Source organism: Silene latifolia, chromosome 9, assembly GCF_048544455.1.
Source record: "Silene latifolia isolate original U9 population chromosome 9, ASM4854445v1, whole genome shotgun sequence".
Lineage (NCBI taxonomy): Eukaryota > Viridiplantae > Streptophyta > Magnoliopsida > Caryophyllales > Caryophyllaceae > Silene > Silene latifolia.
Window position 1 is genome coordinate 150698955 of NC_133534.1, and position 21354 is coordinate 150720308.

Below are 21354 nucleotides of genomic sequence, written 5' to 3' on the forward strand. Positions count from 1 at the left end.
CCCAGACAAGATCAACCACCAAAACGGAATGTTACATTTTACCACCCTTAAAACGAACTTCGTCCTCGAAGTTTACTCACACACATAAACATCATCACATAATCCGTTAGCACCATCGAAGTTTACTCATAGTCCTAAACATCATACTACTACGAGCACTGCCATTACCTGTAATAAAATCGACCATCACACAAATCCATCCTTATTCTACACCAACACTCAAACTTCCAGTTGCAACCTGTATGACCATCAAACTCTCTTGTCGCATCCTACTCCTCTTAAGATAAATGTTACGTCCTCATAACTCACTAATACTAGGTCCTTTGCTATACCTCCCATAATCCTCATTACCATCGCATGTCAATGATAACCCACTATAACCTCAACACCTACAACCATTCCTATATCCAGGGCTCTCTTTCTCTAACAGTCCTCATACCTCAATTTATTCTGCACTCCATATATCCTATACCATCAAATCCTCAGCATAACCACTACCCTAAATCTTCAACATTACTGCAAAATAACATACTTCTATATATATATACACTCATCACCACGATTATAACTCACCATCCACAACTGTTACACACACTCACAAAGCTTCTCAAGTTCATTTCTTTTATTACCACAAAACTCACCTATAACTTAACATGATACTAAGTTCCAATAAAAAGGGTTATAAACCACTTGTAGTTTCCAATTCAATACCACACATGTTTCACAATTCTTTTGCCACAACTATGTCCACCAACGCCCCATCTAAAACAAGATTAAAATTACTCTAACAACCTCTCACAACTAAGTCCCATTAACAGAATATTACTATACCATGACAACAACATAACCATACCCAACTCTCTTTCATATCATACTCTATCCTCACTCCCAAGCCGACACTGGTACAACATCGGTAAACAAAACAACGGTCTATGAGAGCACGAAAAATACTCGTATCACAACACGAATTACCGTGCCCGGGTCGCCACCTGAGGCACAACAACCACATCGATAGTCATCGCAACTTTCACAATCTCATAACACTGACCTAGTACAACTTCCTTGACCAGATGACTTTCATAAAACCGCTCTTTTAGATCACGACGCAACATATTACACGGAATCACAGATACCAACCTTACGAATATTATCCATACCATAACTCATGAGGTCAGAACCTGACACCAACATTTACACATATCATGGACCCATAATCAAATTTAACGAGCCAATCTTGATTACGTAAGTTACCACCTGATAAGGTTACCTCTCGCCCGTGCTTAGCTCGTATTCCCTTCCTAACACATTCTCCCACTTGCATAACTACCACTTTCTGACAAGTGTAACCATACCGTCAATAGCCAACTACTAGCAAACAAAGCCTATATCCACATCTTATATTCCCTCACGACCATACATACCAATCAGTCTCCACAAAATCAACCCCTTTAGAACAACTAACTTCCCTATGTAACATCATCTTCAACCACTGGTGACAACACTACGACACCACCATTCTTCGTGTGGCTACTCTCCTACCAGCATCTCTAAATATAACAATTCATTTCCTCTCCTGGTTATCACCCCAAATAACGAACATTAAATCCATCAACAAAATTTACCTCAACAACTATCCAACCTTTATCCTTGATTATATAATCATCTACCTCACCCCATAGTCTCCTACAGTATAAACACCCTACCAACTTCCTACTCCTTTAAACCCTCAAACTCAGGTCTGACAAGTCGTCATGCAATTTATATATATATACTTCTTTAACTCATGCCCTCATGGTAGCATCACACAATTCCATGATGCCTGACTTTCATGTCCCCTAATTCTTGAACGTTCAATCAAGTTACCATTATCCTTCTCTTTCCGTTACTTCCAAAAATCAAATTCTATAAGCCTATGTCATTATTTCTCATTCATTTCTCATCAACAATCTTCTCATCACACTTTTCACTCGTACTCTCCACCGATTGATCTACCCACCCAATGATTTCTCCTTAATTCATTACATCTTCTTCCAATAATCCTAGGTAACCAAGCTTCGCTTCATCCCGTGACCTCCTAAATGATTATACACTAGGCTCACCTTCTAGTAATAGAAATCTCCATAACGACTACTACCTATATATCCTTATTGCGGCATCCCTCGATCTAAGCTCTCTAGTCACCATTTTTATCTCCTTACCCAACATCGTCATAATCGTCTCTCCCCAGAAATCACTATATATCCCAAATTACCATAACTTTCACATCCCTCATTTCAACTTTTATTTCTAACATTCCTCGAATTTACATTACTGCCCTATCTTCACTTGACCATATACAATCATCACTACACCGCTTAAGTCAACGACTAATTCACTCACCATAGCTCACAGAATGTGCTCCTCATCTCAATAACTCGTCAACTTCACTTATCCTTTCCAATCCATCACAATCTCGTATACTCATGTTCTCTCTACCCAAGACATATATTTCATAAGCCGGCATTTTCCACATCATAGTAGCTGGTAACTTACGTATCAAGACCGACACATACATAAAGAATGCTTTAAGACCAAAACATATGTGTGCACATACCCCATGACTCAAAACAAATGTATGGACATAGCCAACGACTCAAAATGACCGCCCAATGAGGTACTCGGTCGAGTACATGGCATACTCGGTCGAGTAAAGGATACTCGGTCGAGTAACAATACTACTCGGCCGAGTTTTCAACTCCAGAAGCTGACCCAATTGTCACAGAAGGATTAATCGGTCGAGTATTAGGAATACTCGGCCGAGTAGCCCTTACTCGGTCAAGTATTACCTTACTCGGCCGAGTACCAACTCAGTTCTCATCAACGTCCAGTTTTCGTAAAACAGTCATATCTCACTCGTTACTTGGTTATTTTGGGCGTGTGACCTATCGTTATAATCTTAAGAAGACAAGATATCACCTCCAATTGGAATCACAGCAATATCATTTCTAGAACTCGACTTATGACAGTTTTAAGACAACCCTTCCATAATCGATCTTCATACAAATCAAATTTTCTAAACAAAATAACTTGAACATGAATAAGGCAAACAATAACAACTCAATACTTCAAAAAAACCAGTACATAGGTGAACTTCATCATATCCACATGTACATTAGACACAACATAAACTTACGATAGCATACTTAAACATGCAATTCTATATACTATACTTCGCTACCCTTTGAAAGCCACATAGTAAACACTTAACATGCTCAACATATTTCATGCTCAAGATCGAACATATGCAATTCTCAATGCACCTTTCAAATACTCTCACATTCCACTTCTTCCGTCATTTCATCCAACCATTTAAAAAAAAAACTGAAGTTACAAGTACTACACATACATGACTCGACATACAATAGTTTCTAACACTCCCCCCATATGACCGATTAGAGATCGAAAGGGCCTCAATGCGACTTCGGGACGTCTCCTAAGTCTTTGCGGTAGCTCCAAATAACTCTCCCCGGGTTCATTTTATTTAGACTCCCTATGTTCATTAGGTTCATTGGTTTTAGGTGCTAGAATTGTCGCTCTGGTACCACTTTATGACACCCCCACATACTAAGGTGCCTTACCAAGACCACCCTAGCATGAGGGACCGTCACCATCTTGGTTGCCCGAGGTCAGTAGATCAAAGTTAACAATCCAAACACCATTAATAAAGTATAAATGATTAAAGTTTACATGTTCTCCAAAACCAAAACCAAAGTACACTTGTGAAAGTCTAACAACTAGAAATAAAAGCTAAGTCTCTTGATGGCGGAATCTAGACTCGAGTGATGACTCCCCATGACTGCCCCATAGCTAATGAACTGCATCACCTCTCACAATCTGCTCACCATCCCTGAATGGATCCCTACAGATTTTATAAAACAACAACGGGGTCAGTTACTGAATAATCAAAGTAAGACAAGTACAAAAGGCAACCAACAGATCATCATCCACCTCCGGTCTCCCAATCTCACACAGTAACCGACTACACACCAAAGTGTGTAACCCTGCCAGATTACCCATCGCAACAGGTAATCCTCGCCGCCAGTGGGGGACTGCAGCCAATCCCCACCTAAGCCCCGCTCATCAACGAGCGATATCCCTGTCCCTTAATGTGCACATCCCCTCCCGTCGCGGGTTCCACGGAGGCCGAACTAGGTTGTGAAGCTACTCCCACAAGTGACTCCACCACAATCATCACAACACCAACACCAACACCACACCAACACCAACACCAACACCAAAACCAACACCAACACTCCAACAATGATCAGCAGACAAATAATCGTACGCAATACAACATAATCTCAAATCAATTAAACACGAACTGAGTAGGGAAACCCTACCTTTTCGCAATTCGCTACACTGCAAGCAATCATACAAATGCATAATGAATACCACATCGTCACCTACAACAATGATAATCAACAATCAACACACATATGATGACCAAACCCTAAACCCCCAAATTAACCAAAAAAAACAATAATTAGGGCCAAACCCTAAAAGACAACCTATTAGCTGATTACAAAGAACTAAAGGCTTACCAAAGAAATCAAGATAAGAGACGGAAGTGTAGACTTGCGATCGATCAATTAGCCTTGAGAGTGATTAGGGTGATTAGAGAGATATGAGCGTCATTAAGTTTTGGTAAAATGATTTAGAAACTGTAAAAGTGTAATTTATAATAATCCCTAATCACCTTAACCAAACCGCGGAAATAAACCTGTCAGACCGGATACTCGGTCGAGTATAGAGTATACTCGGCTGAGTATCCTCTACTCGGTCGAGTATTCCCATACTCGGCCGAGTATTCCTGGGCAGTAAACTGTCCAGAAACACCCGACACACTTACTCAGCCGAGTAAGCCATATTCGGTCGAGTAACCCACTTAGAAAACCATAGTATTGCACCTTGCCTATATGCACTTACTTTTACATTATTCAACACGCGACTATGTCACTCACCACATCTCACAAAACATGCTCCCTGCCTCGATAAGCTCATCAATCTTCCCATTTCTTTTTCACTATCCATCACAACCACATATAACCCATGTCCTCCTCACCAAACTCATACTTATCATATGGTGCTACTCCTTACATCATAAGATCTGGCAACTTACGCACCAGGACCAACACATATGTAAAATAATGCATAAAGAAGTAAAAGAATGTCTTTAAAATAAATATGATATGCGACGAGGTTAAAAGATAAGCATATGACCAAAACATGGGTTACTAAATCGAGTACAGCCTACTCAATCGAGTAGGTGAAGATCAGAAGCACGAATAATAAATTACCAGGACTACTCAATCAAGTACGGGGTACTCGGTCGAGTACAAAGAGGTGTACTCGATCGAGTAAGGGGTACTTGATCGAGTACCCTACGCAGTTCTCATCACTGTCCAATTTTCGTAAAACAGTCGTATCTCACTCGTTTCTTGGTCGTTTCGGGCGTGTGACCTATCATTAGAATAGTATGAGAACAAGCTATCGCCTCCAAGTGGAATCACATCAATATCATATGTGCATCTCAAGTTATAGCATTTTAAAGACAACTTCTTTATAATCGGACAACATAGCTACTTGATTTTTCCTTCCAAACAACTTAAACAACAACAAGCAAACAAAAGCGACTCAATACTCGTAAAATCAGTATCCATAACCACATGTTACTATCTACAAAAGCCAAACAATAACATCCATCAGGCTCATACAATATTCAACTTATCAATCATGTACTACCCGCGTGCTTACTTAGTAAAATTTCAACACATATCAACATATGTATATATATATATATATATATATATATATATATATATATATATATATATATATATATATATATATATGTCATCATATCCTCCTAATATCACATTCTATTAATAACAACCAAACAATAAACACCAATCATCACTTAAACATATTCCGCATCATACTTCACATAATTCTATCATTCCATCCAAATTCAACCACATCCTTCATCCAACACATATACTTTAAAGACAATAAACAAGTAGCGATCCCATGAATCACCCATAGTGACCGGTTCAAAGTTGTAAAGGCAAGTTCACGACTTTAGGACGTCTCCCAAGCCTTTGCATTAGCTCCTAACAACTCCTACCCGAGTTCATTTTAACTTGATTCTCTACATTCATTGGGTTCATTGGTTACAGGTTCCAAAATCGTTGCTCTGATACCACTTTGTAACACCTCCATACACCAAGGTGCCTTACCAAGACCACCCTAGCACATGGAGATGTTACCATCTCGATTTCCCGAGATACAATATATCAAAAGTGACCATAAAGAAACATACTTTAAAGTTCAACTGTTTAAAGTGCGTACAACTTATAAACCAAAACCAAACGTACAACTGTCATAACAAAATATCAAAACTATAACATCTGTCAGCGGAAGACTAGCTATCAAACTACGTGAAGACTCCATCCCATCCGAGACCCGCGAGCTATCCATAAGCATACCTGCTAAACAACTGCTCACCACCCCCGAATGGATCACCACAATTTTCAAAACATTTAAACGGAGTCAGTTACTGAATAATCAAAATAAGCAATGCAACAACATCCAATTACACAAGCACATTCCTCCAACTCCAGTTCATCACCAATCACCTGACTACACACTAAAGTGTGTAGCCCTGCCCGAATATCCATCGTAACAGATATTTCACACCGCCAGTGGGGACCACAGCCTTACCACCTAATCCCCGCTCAACTCCAAGAGCGAATAACCCATGTCCATTTATGTGCACATCCCCTTGTGACGGGAACCACAAGAGGCGAATCAAAGTTGTGAAGCCATTCCCGCAAATGACTCTACTCAACCGAGGGCGCACCTCGAGAACCACATACAATTACAACCAAAACCACAATACTGATAATCATGCCAATACCAAGAAATACAATTATGACCACAATGATAACCATGTAATTCATCCATCACATTAAGTTAATTCAATTATACAGTAACCGAGTAGGGAAAACCATACCTTTTCGCAATCCGCTATAACTGCAGGCAGACATACAATTGTACAAAAGTACCACATCGTCACGTAGAACAATAATCAACAACTATACATCATAAACCGATTTTTACCCAACCCCCCAAATCACCCAAATTAGAGTTTAAACAAACATTAACTATTTGACAAACGATATAGAAATCTTACCCAAATGATGACGATCACAAAGGTATGACGATCTAAGAAATCCGATAACCCTAGCCTTAATTTGATAGCAAGGTGAGAAGAGAATTGAAAGTCGTTTTGTTTTTCTTTTGTGAAAGGTTTAGAAAATAAGAGTAAAAGTAAAAGAACTGTCGAAATCACTTTAAATACCTCTTCACGCATTATTATCACACCCGGCCGAAAAACCATAAAACACGACTTACTCGATCGAGTAACTTATAATGTACTTGATCGAGTATTGCCTACTCGATCAAGTTTCCCTTACTCGATGGAGTACCTACAAAGCAGAATGTACTCCAGAATCCGTCACTGACTTACTCGACAGAGTAAGTCCTAATCGATAGAGTACCCAATAGCTCAAATATCTGAGGTATTATAGACCTTGCGAAGGACCTTCTGTGTGTAAGGAACAGTTTTGGGAGACAATTATAAACTCGGTTGTAGATCCGATGCAGGTTACTCGACCTAATAGGGGTTACTAGGTCGAGTATGGCAAATACTCGACCGAGCATAGCTTTCTCGGTCGAGTCATGGGGGACACTCGGTCGATGGTCAGCGATTATTTTTAAAATCATGAGCCGGGATTTATTTTCGTTCGTTTCCTCATTTCCTTCATTTCTCTAAACCTAAAAGTCAGGATCTCGCTCTCCTATCTCTCCTCTTTTCTCCTTTACCCTTCTAAAAATATATTCCCTACCTAGAAGACCAGTGTGGGGACGGGATTGGCAAGTCGGGCCGTAACCTTCGTCGTAGGAAAGATTGGCAAGGTAAGACATTGTTACCGCCATTGGTTTTAGTTAATGATAATGGTAGATTGTAATAAAGTTTAAATGGTTATTATAAGTGACGATGTGGGTGTCATATTCATGTTTACGTGGTTGGCTGTGGTTATAAGAGTATTCGCTAGAGGTAGGGTCTCCCTACTCAGTACAGTTGTGTGATTGAATTGTGTTTACATGGTTGCTAGTCTTTATTGTGATTAATTGTTGCTGAATGATCGATGGTGATGGAGTTGTGATTTAGATACCGAAGCCATGTCGGGAGATGGACTTCACCCCCATATATCGCCTCTTGTGACTCTCGCCACAAGGGGAATGTGCAAATTAAGGATCTAGGTTCGCTAGTTGCGATGAGCGGGAATTTTGATGACAAGTGCTGCGGTTTGGCATCGGTAAGGATTAGTTACCTGTTGCAATGGGAACCACTGGTGTCTGCGCTGCGGTTCAGACACAAGTTACTATAGAGTACGGGGTATTGTAGGATTATAATGCTATCGTGTATGCATTATTGTTGTGACTCTATCTTGTGTAATTGTAGTTTAATCTTTTGATTGTTACTGACCTTGTGTGGTGTTTTGTTGTTTCTTGTTTTCTTTTACTTGTCTGCGGTGATCACATTGATGTTTTTGGCAAATGGTGAGCAGTGAGACTTGGCAGGTTATCTTGCGGTTGCTACGAGTTGTTGCTGGGGTTGTGGGAGGTCGCATGGCAACACTGAGTTCTATTTAGTTCAGATGACATTTAGATTTGGTTAATAAGAATTCGAGTTATATTTCTTTGTATTGTTCCGCTGTAATTCTGAAACGAACTTTAGTAATAGCTATTTTATTATCAATTTGATATGTACTACCTCGGGTAACCGAGATGGTAGCGCTCTTATTTATTAGGGAAGGTCTGGCTAAGACTCTTTAGTAAATGGGGGTGTCACAAAGTTGTATCAGAACGATGATTTTGGAACCTAAAACCAATGAACCTAATGAACTTAGAGTGTCAATTAAAATGAACCTGGTGTATGTGTGTTGGGAGCCCCTGTGATAGATTTTGGGTGAGAAGGCGTCCTCATTCCAGAATCCCGACCCTGATATGCTTAAGCCAGTAACTCCGCGGTTGGGTCTTTACGGGGATGAAATTTTATGTGTTATTTATGTAATGTGCAGCTACTGGTGGTAGTCGTATGTGTGATGTGAATATGTAAACCATTGGATATATATGGATGCTTAAAAGTATGATCGTGGTGTTCTTGTGGCATGTGAAAGGAGACTTACTTTCGAGTCTGTTAACGTGACTGTGATGCTTGTGTTACTCGCTAATGTGTACGTTAGAGGGTGACTAGGAGGGCATATAACGGGTTTTAGTATAGTCGATTGTGAGCATTGGGTGTATTAGCGTACTACTTAACTTTGGAAAGAGTCCTAGGCGAGACCTACACTCCGAATATGATTTTATTCGTGTTGCAAGAACGACATTGTTAACGTAAAAGCGATGTTTACAGCTTAAGTTTGGGAACTCGACCAAGTACAAGGGACATACTCGACCGAGTAGCGCTTACTCGATCGAGTCTGGCCGATACTTGGACAAGTGCCTAAAAACCGCTATGAACCCGAGAAAGATTCGACGACCCTTTATGTAACACCCCCTTCTTTCCCGACCAAGGCAATGGGAGGATGTTACCATCTCGGTTTCTCGAGGCTGTGAATTGGAGTTGCAATTAAGAAACAATTAATATAAATAAAGTATTTAATGGATTACATAACCATAAATGGATGAATAAAAGAAATGATACAACTCATGAGTACTATACTCTTCTAATGAAGTGACACTCGGCTCCAAGTCCAAAGCTTGTCCCATCTCCCACATGACACAAAAACAACTGTACTCAACCTGCTCCCTATATGATCGGAAATATCATATGGATCGACACAGGCCACCCCGGAAATAGATGACAATTACACAGACACGCAAACACGTCAGTTTCAATAAATAGACATAAGACATGACACAATATGTAAGTATGCAAAATATGCTAATGATATGAATGAGACATGGTTATAAAATCACCACATCGGTATCGGGACATGCCCAAACGTACCCACAACCACACCGATGCCAGGGACACGCCCACGACACCACCCTTCACCAATAGGAACTCGGAACACGTCCGTGGTACGGGGCCCGGAAGCCAATCGGATCCCCTTCCAGACGTCGCGCCTCAGCCACACGAGTCCCTCCGTACTCAAGTCCTTAATGTGCACATCCCTCTTAGAGTGGGAAGCTCCAAGAGGCGACTCAAGCGTAAGACGGTCTCCCAACCGTCTTACGTCTCCTCAACAACAACACATCCTCAACATATATGACAACAACCAATATATAATATGCAACCCAACATATCATAATTATCTCCTTAACGATGCAATTAACCACTAAACATGTTATCATGCAAATGCTCTAATCATGTGAGACTAATTACGACATTAACAATAACATAAACAACACCCACATTATTGAAACTGAGTAGGATTAACCTACCTTTTAGAAATCTCCATAAGCCACTCTAATCCGACCCGATTCCGTCTCATAAAACTGTCTCATCCTAAACAATTCATATAATACAATCATAATATATCCTACATTAATATACAATATAAAACGCCTTATTACTACCCATTAATTACCCATATTACACATACTAATTACTAACTAATTATCCATAACAAAACCCCCAAAATCTATGGTTCATAAGACTAGAAAAAGGGATAGATCTCAACTTACAAAGAGGAAGGAAGGGAAGGTAAGTTAAGAAAATCTTCTAATCCAAGCTTGAATCTCACTAGGAGGTGTTTAAGGAGATCTTAGAGAGAAGGGGGAGAGTTTAGATTGATAAGGAAGAAGGTAGAAATGAATTAGGGTTAGGATAAGATAAAATCTTGAATTAGATTATAACCCGGCCTGACGAGTCTCACTCGGTCGAGTAAAGAGTTCACTCGACCGAGTGAACTCTACTCGGTCGAGTACTCTGCTTACTCGACCGAGTGACCACTATTCGGTCCACTATAAGTCTTACACGGTCCATGGTAGTCTTACTAGGTCTAGTTTTGGTTCTATTTGGTCTGGTGTATGGTCATCCTTTACTTTCGGTAGTCTCACCAAGTCCAAGGGTCAACTCACGCATCCCAAGAGTCCTTTGTGGGTCCTAAAATATCCGGGTATTACATTATAAACCTTATTTTTGGTCATAATGCTCCTAAGTTTATAATTCTTCTTCTCAAACACCTCTCCTAAACTGTTTCTACAAAATTTTGGTTATTTTCAAGTGCGATTCTGTCTCAAAACGCGGTTTGATTTTTGCTTTGCCATTCATTCTTCTTTCAACTTCGGTAATGTCTCTAGATTTCATATGTTATTTTGAACATTTGAGGTGCTATTTAAATCAAAAAAACTTAAAATTTGGACCTAGATTCATGTATTAAAGTTTCTAATTGTGACAAAACCCGTTTTATTTACGATTCTTGGGTATATGAGTGTTAGTTTCTTCTCCAAATTCCCCTTGGCCAACTTGGATTTGTAGGGTTTACCCCCAAGGATTCAATTTTTCTTGCTCCAATTCATCTTAGATGCTTTAAAAGTGCGATTTATGTTGATATACCATCTACCCTATTGACAAATTTTGCAAGTTTAATCGCTAAAAAAAATCCATCTCATAATCGTTATTGATGCACCAAAGTTTGGAAGTTGTTTTGCCTATTTTAAAACCGAGTCACGTATATCATCTTTTCAGCAATGCCGAGACCTGAACAACTTAGGTAGGTGAGCAGAGTCAATTGAGCCGCGGACCCCTAGTTCCGTCGGTACCGGAGTACCCCATGGCTGAGTTTGAGGACTTTAATCAACGAACCACATTCCTCACTCCTATGAATTTGCCCATGAAAGCAACAAGGTGTGTAGATACAGACATACTTGAGGAGATGAAAATTGAGGTGTATGTCCATCACATATTCGAGGTTATAGGTATTTGTGGTCTTGTATCGACTTCGCAAGAAGTCATATGCTTTCCTTACTCTGGAATTTCTGAGTTCTTACAAGTATGATGTGGAGAATGAGACAGTTACTTTCTGCCTGTTGAACAACTCTCATAACGCAACCATAGATGAGATGGCTAAGTATTTGGGTTTGGAAAAGGGGCAAACGATGAGTCGGATGATGTGACCGCGGATAATAAGACAACTTGTTTCTTACCTTTGTTTACTGGCAGAGCTTCCCCGAAGGTTAGTGCTACGTTGATTAATGATGTTCATTATGTGATATTGAGACTCTTTCTTTGTATGATGACATATTTGCTATACGGTCGGAGGGATGTGAGTAAGCTTAACTCGTATAAGGTGTTTCTTTTAGCTTCTTATCTTAATCATTACCGTGAGGAACCGTTCTATTTCAATTCCTCATCCATAGTTTGTGCTAGCCTAGCTTAGATGGCCACCTCCCGTAACCGTTCGCTTAACTGTGGTGCTACTGTGACCCAATTGACTGAGAAAGTAACTAACTTTGAACCCGGGACTGATCTTAAGGCTTTGACAAATAATGTTCCATTACTTGATGAGAACTATTTGGTTCACATAAAGTGGCTTCAGAGGTTGGAGGATAACAAATTGGCTTGAAGGGTAAAGGGTATGAAGTGGATGGTTCTACCGGATGAACCTTCCGGTTACCGATCATTTTGAGAATGTGGACCCCGATAGTGAGATACCAAACCTTCCACCTCAGTCCTATTTTATCCCTGATCGAGTCCTCATTGAGATAGAGGAGCCTAGATTTACTAGGGGTCTTGCCGTTACCCCACCAGATTTGGAAACTCATGAGACTCAGTTGCCACCGATTTCCTAGGAGTACCCAGTACCCTCAATACCCACAACAACCGTATGTTCATGACCCGCGTATGGAGGTGGAGGAGCTCATATATCACCTTTACCAGAGTTGACCATGAGGAATATATATGAGATGACGCATCTTCAGGTCATAGGACGGGAGTGTAGACAACCTAGCTGGTAAGGGAAGTTGGGGATAATACAGGAGTCTTTGCGAACTATGGGGTTGACTCCGCTACTTGGGGAACGATTGTTAGCCATGTTGATGGTTGCTTAGCAGGACCTTGAGGTGTGAACTGGGGAAGTCAGGCTTGGTCAGATAATGGGTTTCCTGGTGGTGGTGCGCCTATGGGAGGTGATAGAAGTGCGGGTACTGATGTGGTTGTAAAAACCGCACTTTTAACCCCTAATTAGACCTCGTTTCACATGATTTCTTGCACTTATTAGGGTCATTTTGGCGTCTTTCACTTCCTATTTGCTTTTCTACTGGATTTTAGCTCTTTTGTAGGAAAGGAAGCAAAATGGGCGGAAATCATGCATAAACGGAGCATTTAGGAGCCTAATTGATGGTACTAATGACCAAGCATGAAGAGGAGACAAAAACCAAAGACTTATATCAAGTCTTAAAGGCAAAACGAGACTAAGTCCCCCTACCTAGAAGGATCCCCACAGATTCTGGGGCAGCGAAAGAAGAAGAAGGCCAAAACAGCCCAATCTGAGCGGGCTGACAGAAGGTCCGGGCGGATTCAGCGGATCCGGGCAAGCTCCTGCAGGACCCGGGCGGATTCCACGGCAGGGATCACAGGAGCAAAGACCAAGCCGGGCGACTCCTTGGGTGATCCGGGCGACTCCCTTAGACAACCTCCTCGCCTTCCAAGCTTCAAAATATCTAATTAATCTCTAATTCTTGTATTAGTATAAATACCCCTCATTCCTCAATAGGGAGAAAGGACTGGATTTAGAGGGTTAATTAGGAATTATTTACCTTAATCACACTTTAATTACTGATGTGACTCGTATTTACGCACATTTAGTCTCCTAATTAGCCTCGTTCCTATGCTTTCTAGCATGCATTAGGGTCGTTTCTTATCTTTAGCTTCCTATTATGCATATTCTAGGAGGTTTTGTGCCCTTGGTAGGAGAGGAGTGCTAGCCTTGATTAAACGGAGCAAAACAGAGCTAAATTGATCGCATCCAACGACCAAGCAATAAAAAGGAGACCAGCACTAAAGGCCTAAGTCAATAAAACAACTAAATGAGCAATGATGAAGGACCCCACGACCCCTAAAGGATCCCCACAAGTTATGGGGCAGCTAAATGAAAGAAGGAGCAAAACTACCCTTCAGGACGGGTGTCCCAGAGACAGAACAGGCGTCCCAATGAGAAGGACGGGCGTCCCCAAGCTCAGCCTGAGGGTCTCGAAGTCAGGATGGGCACCCTTCAATGCAGGATGAGCGTCCATCAAGAGGAGATCGTGCGTCCCATATCAGGACTTGCAAGGCGTTAAACTTCATTTAAGGGGCTTAATCGTCATTTAAGCCCTTAGTTAACCTAATACTTGTACTTAGTATAAATACTCCCTTGTAATAGGAGATTAGAAACAAGTTATTAAGTAGAAAATTAGTAGATTAAACAAGTCAATTAGATTAATTATACTTTAATCCTTCCTTAATTATTGTTCAAGAATTATTAGATGTAGTTGGGTAATTGAAGATTGTTTCGGTTTTTATTGGAGAATTGACCACTCTTCATCATCAATCAAGTTTTCTTCTATTATTCTTTCCTTTTCAATTGCTCATCTTAAGTTGGTACAATTTCTTTACTCTTTACGTAATCCTTGTTTATTGCTTTACTCTTCCATCATGTTTATACTTGTTAAGATGATTGCCACTATTGTTAACATGTTTCCCATGATAATGAGTGAGTAGTTCCCTAACTAGGGTTAGTGGGGGATTAGGGGAGTTAATCATAGGGTAGATCTATACTTAATAAGTTCCTATGAATGCTTTGTTGGAGTAGTGTCCTCCTCAATAGTGCGTCTACATAATAAATCTTGTAAAGGAATATTAGGGATATAATATTTTATTTGTCAACTGATTAACGTAAATCGGTAACGCTCGGCTGACTAGAGTTTGACGTTACTGGTGTATGACGGCGGTGATTAGTTGATCCCTCTCGGTCACATCTATAGGATGATGTTCAAAATAGAATAATTAATTATTTGTATATGGAAACAATTTAATTAATTTCTTGTATAATATTGACTTATAATTAGTCAAGTGATTTTGTTATTTGATGATGAGTTACGAACTCGGGCGAAGAGTATTTATTATTTAATTATACGATAATTAATTACTAAATGTTATACGATAATTTAGTAATTAATAGTTAATTAGCTAAAGTATTACGATATGTGTGTATATTTTGAGGCGGAGGTAATTAACTAATAAAACTCACAAGAGGTTGTAAAATTAGCTAATAAAGTTTTATGGGACACATTTTACATTGATAAAATGGTATAATAATACTTAAAAGTTGGGTAAACATTATTTGTTAATTTATATTATTTAAGTGTTAAATAATTAAATTAATATTTCATTATATAAGATAATCAAATATAGAACTTATAAGCATTTGTGGGACAAATGTCGAAAGTCGAAATGGACCCGAAAGTCCACTATGTGCCGCCACTTTTGAGATGATTATGATCATTATGTGGTTAGGCATATTCCACTATCTTTTGTATGTCAATTGTTTACATTTGACACTCTATAATTACCTCACTATTCCACACATATTTGGGGTTGGATTTTAAGAAAAAAAAAATTCTCTCTTGGTTGTTTTTGGATGGTTCAAAGAGGAAGAATAAGAGAAGAAAACTTCATCTTCTTCATCTTATCTTTGATCAAATAGTTGATTATTTTCTCCATCAAATAAAATCACATAAATAATAGTATACATCTACTATTATTATTAGTGTAATAATATTATACATATTATACAAGAATATCCTAATATTAGCTAGTTAGTAAATTAGGATATCTTTGGGCTAGTCTTGGGTACATCTTAGAGGAGATCACCTACTTTGGTAATTTGGGTTTGGAGGATTGTATGGGTAAAAATACCCTCTCATTTTCACCATGACGTGGCAATTCACCATTGGGTAAAACAGAAGCACATTGATCAATAACAAGGCAGCAGGCTGCTGTACGCAAGGAAGAACAAGGGGGGATGAACCTGGACATGCAAATAGCACAAAGGCCACGTTTGAATTAAGTAACAAACAGCCAGTAGGAACATTGAAATGGTCAATAGGAACGTTGAAGTGATCAGCAGAAACATTACAGAGATTAGCAGGAGCTTTGACAAAGTCAGCAACCACTTCCTATTTCATAGGAAGTGGAGCGTATGGTTGAGAAAATATAGGAGCACGTGCAACCACCCCAGGAATGGCTATAAGAGAGCAACAAACATCGTATTCAAGACACTCTGGATTCCCCATTCATTCCATTCATTCCACTCGAAGAAATATCACTCATCATCTGTAATACTCAACATCATTAACACACTATAATTTTATCCATTGTTCATATCATTTGTACTTAGTCACTTGGAGATCGCCGCTGTACCGCCTGATCGTTCCAGCTAGGTTCACCCTCGAATACTATTACTACTAGAGGATCATTGGTGGGATACCATTCCCCCGCGGTTTTTCCCACATCTTGGGTTTCCCGCGTCACCATTTTGCTTGTGTCGTTTGTCTCTCTTTCTTTTCGTTTGTTTCTCTTTCGTACTATCTGTTTACTTTCGTTCTCGCTATGCTCTTGCTACTTATCCACTTAAGTCTTAATCTTCGTGTTTTAACTGGAATAGCCGCATTGACTCACAAATCGTTAGTCGGTAAAATCTTACCAAAACAATTTGGCGCCCACCGTGGGGCATTGTGGTTAAATCTTGGTTAAAATACCTATTTTCAAAATATCCTAACATCTTTATAGTTGATCATGTCAGGATCCAATCAGAACGTATCAGATCCGATGAGTACATCAGTGCAAACTCTAGTAATAGGGGCGACGCCAGCAACCTCCAGTGTTCCTACAACGGCGGTCCCTACCACTAGAGTGACTGCAGGCCAGCTCAGCCCTAAGTATCAGCAAAGCCCCCTTACTCTCCCAAAATCACAGATCTGCGAGCAGGGAAGGCTGGCAAATCACCAGTTATTAATCCTGTACCAAAGCCTAATAGGGATGGGAGTCCGCAACGCCCAGGATCACCAGAACACCTGATAGGATCCCATCTCCCATGAGTAGCACAAACGGATCCGGTACAGTAGTTGCTCCAAGGGATGACATCCTTGCAGCAGGCGGTAATAGGGCTGCAAAGGGACAACCAGTCTTTGCAGGAGAAGATAGATGCAGTGTCACCCCTGGGAACAACCTAGCAGATGGCAAGGTCAACACTCGGCCAGAAGAATGCCAGGGAGTACTCAGGGAGGCTACTGCCGTAAAATCTAGTAACCAGGCTCGATATGGATATGCTACCATCAGGGGTAACCACTCCACCCGGGCAAGTATATCCAACAGGAACAGTAGCCACCCAAGGTACGATCCAACCACCAGGGGTTCCACCACCACCAAGGGTGCCGCAAAAGTACTCCATGGTACTCAATCCTGTGGGATTAGAAGCACTGACTCCAGATCCCATATCAACAACCAGAAGTACGCCCATGGTTCCAAGGAGCAGTCCAAGGGAATAGTCAGCAAGAAACGCATACCCCGGGATGTGCTCCTATATGCCATATACTCCAGACAGCCAGTTCAGGCCTATTGTGAACTCAACACCATTACCTGGAAGCTACATGGTACCTCCTTACATGGCAGGAGGAACACCAAATCTATATGGGGTCTAGTCAGTACCCCACAACCAGGGTATATGGGTAGGAAGCCATGTAGAACAACAGTTGTAGGATATCAGGTCCCTACTCAACAAGATTCCAGGGTTACCACGTCCTATGGAGGTGGCAACCCCGGAGTGCTATGCAGATTCCCCCTTTATGGACAACATTGCCCTTGTCAGCATGCCAAAGGGGTTCACCACGCCAACAATGATGTTGTTTGATGGAACAGAGGATCTGCAAGAGCACATCAACCAGTACAAACAGAAAATGATGGTGGTTGCAGCAACAGGGCCTGAAAAGGAAGCATGTATGTGCAAAGGATTCGGTTCCACCTTGTTAGGAGCCGCACTCCAGGGGTTCGTTAACCTTCCCAACAAGTTTATTTACTGCTTCGCAGGGTTGGTAAACGTCTTCATTCAGCTGTTCGCAAGCAGTCGCAAGCCAGAAAAATTATACAGTGACCTATACCGGATCGTCCAGAGGTTTGAGGAGTCCACCAGGGATTATCTCGCCAGATTTAATGTGGAAAAAATATCTATCCCTAGGTGCGACCCTATTACGGCAGTCAATGCCTTCAGAAGAGGACTACATCGCGACTCTGACTTGTACAAGAATCTCACCAAGCACCCATGTGCCACCTTTGAGGAAGTCAAGCAAATGGCAGAGGCTACTTATTGCCTAGAGGAGGATGAGGATAGAAGGGACCTGTGCGGAACAAAGTCGTTGAGCAGAAAAATCAAAACAGAGAAGAAGAACGAAAGAGCCAAACCCTACAACAAGAACACAGTGAACAAAGTCTGAGGAGAAACAGAGAGCGCCGAGGCTCCTCCTAAGCTCAGCGAGTATGGGTTCACCACTAGACTTGCTGGGGTATTGAAGGCAATCGGGGAACTGGGGCAGAGGGCCAGGTGGCCCAAGAAACCTACCCCCAGGGAGAACGACAGAAGAGATGCCAGCAAAAGGTGTGAATACCACAACGATATTGGCCACAATGCAGAAGATTGTGTAGTACTACGAAAGGAAGTAAAGCACCTCTACAGTGCTGGATGCTTGGATCGCATGCTCCCCAAGGGAGCGAAATATGGAAAGGTCAATACTGCTGACCAGGCCCAAACATCCCCACCTCCACCTTACTCAAAGGTCGTGAGCATCATCACAGGAGGATCGGAAATATGTGGTCTCCCTTATTCAGTAGTAAAACGCCATGCAACCGAAACTAAAGGAGATAAACTAGAGTTCTCCCTTAGGGTCAGCAGGTAGGATCTACCAGCAATCTCATTCGAAAAGGCAGACATACCTGATGAGGCAGAACACCACCATGACACCTTGATCATTACCCTTTCCATAGGGAATTGCCTTGTTAAAAAGATATTGGTAGATACGGGAAGCTCTGTGAACCTCATAATGCTGGAAACCTTGAAGAACATGGGGTTCAGCGAGAAATACCTGGTGCACAACGCAGTAACCTTGGTAGGCTTCAGCGGAGAAACTAAACAAAATCCCTTGGAGAAATAGCGATTCCTACCTTTGCAGGGGGTATGAATAAACAGGTACGATACTTGGTCATTGATGGTTCGTCAACTTATAACGTGATACTTGACAGGCCTTGGATCCATGAAATGAAAGCGGTACAATCAACGTACCATCAGAGCCTGAAGTTCCTGAAAGATTATATATCCAAATTAGACTCTCTAATTAAAAACAAATTATCTCATAATATGTTCATTTAGTGATCTATGTAACATGCATGCAATATAAAAGCATGAAAATGAAAGTTTAAGGAAAAACAATTTCCTTACATTGAGTTTATGGTAAAATGGGCACAAACTAGTTCACCTTACTATCTTGTTCTTGAGCTTATACCAAATGGATGATCCTCCTTACAAATATTCAAAGAGAAGATATCCTTCTTGTTGCACCCAAGAACTTACCCAAATAATTTTACAAGTATTAACTAGATACTAGTAAAATTTAACCCTTGATAATATGTTAATAATACTAACTTTCTTAGTATTAAATTTTTGTTTTACTAACAACTTAGTAAAATGATGCTTATTATTTTTAGAGAGATGTACCAAATTTTTGTTCACATGCATGAGTGAAAATGAGCTAGCTTACAAAAATGAACAAACAATATGGAGTATATTGTGGAGAAGTGACGGGTGGAGTATATCTAGTGAGGGAGTCCACTTGTTCTAATTTTTGTCCAATCTTATATCACATGCTAGTGATCATAAGATGACTTATGGAAGAAACAACAAGTAAAGTGAAATGATATGTCTATAATCATCCACTACACTCCATTTACACGGTCTAATGTCCCATTTACGGGTCCATTTTGGTTCTTATATTTGGCGGACAAATACGTGTAAATTTTATTTAAACATCGTATCATGCTTAAATACATCCAATTAAATTCGTCTAAATCACTCCGTAAATATATGCGACACATATAGTTTACGTACCAATACTAATCACATTAGTCAACTAGTACCAATTTAATAATTAACTGCTTAATCATTAATTCCCGTCTCAAATAATTTATTATTCAATTATCGCATAATTAAATAATAATTTCCGTACCTCGAGTTCACAACTCGAAATCTCTCTTAAAATAATTGACTAACCTTTTAGTCTACAAATCAAGGGACTAAATAAATTGTATCTCATACAATTAATTAGTTGTCTATTGGGGTTCGTTCCTTTAGGTGTGACCGAAAGGGGTCAGTTGATCACCGCCGTCTCACGACAATAACGTCAAACTCTAGTCAGCCAACCGTTATCGATTTACGTTAATCAACTGACGAGGATCAAATAATTAAATATCTGATGATATTCCATTAATGAGATTTATTATGTTAACGCACTATTGTGGAGGACACTAACTCCAACAATCTCCCATTTGTCCGACACAAGGTGTGCGCTACCAATTCTCTTCTCCTTTTAATCTCCCACTCAATGCAAGGTGTCTTTCAGGTCGCACTTGCACATGAACACATCGCGAGTGGTTTTCTCGATCGGGAGTGTGACTACCTGACCGGAAAAATCTCTCACATATTACTTCCGAGCGTGGCCACGCATTTGTAGTCATTAACTCCTCGAGTGGCCTTGAGATATAGTTACCCAATGTGGGTGGACAATTCCTGTATGCCCTATCTATCCTATTGCACAATACAGCTCACCATGACCTAGTAAATGCCCTTTGGCCTCCTTTCACGGCACGACCTAGGACAAAAACCAAAGTCACTCGAAAACTGCACTTGCTCAGATAATAGTCTCCACTCAAAATAATCGACTCATTAGAACATCTTAGAGATCCCCGCCACGATCAGGCGTCTATAATAGAACTTAGGGACTCTCTAAATGGTCACTGTCCGGCAAAGTGTCACACACTGCCTATGTAATCGACTAGTCATCACGCATGACCTTATGGTGTTGAAAAACCATCAATCGACCTATAATCTAGTCACTCCGAGACGTCACCTCATTAAGTGACTAGGGACTAAATACAATGTTCATCTTATTCACTTGAATATTGTTCAACATTGTCTCCACAACTTATTCAGATAA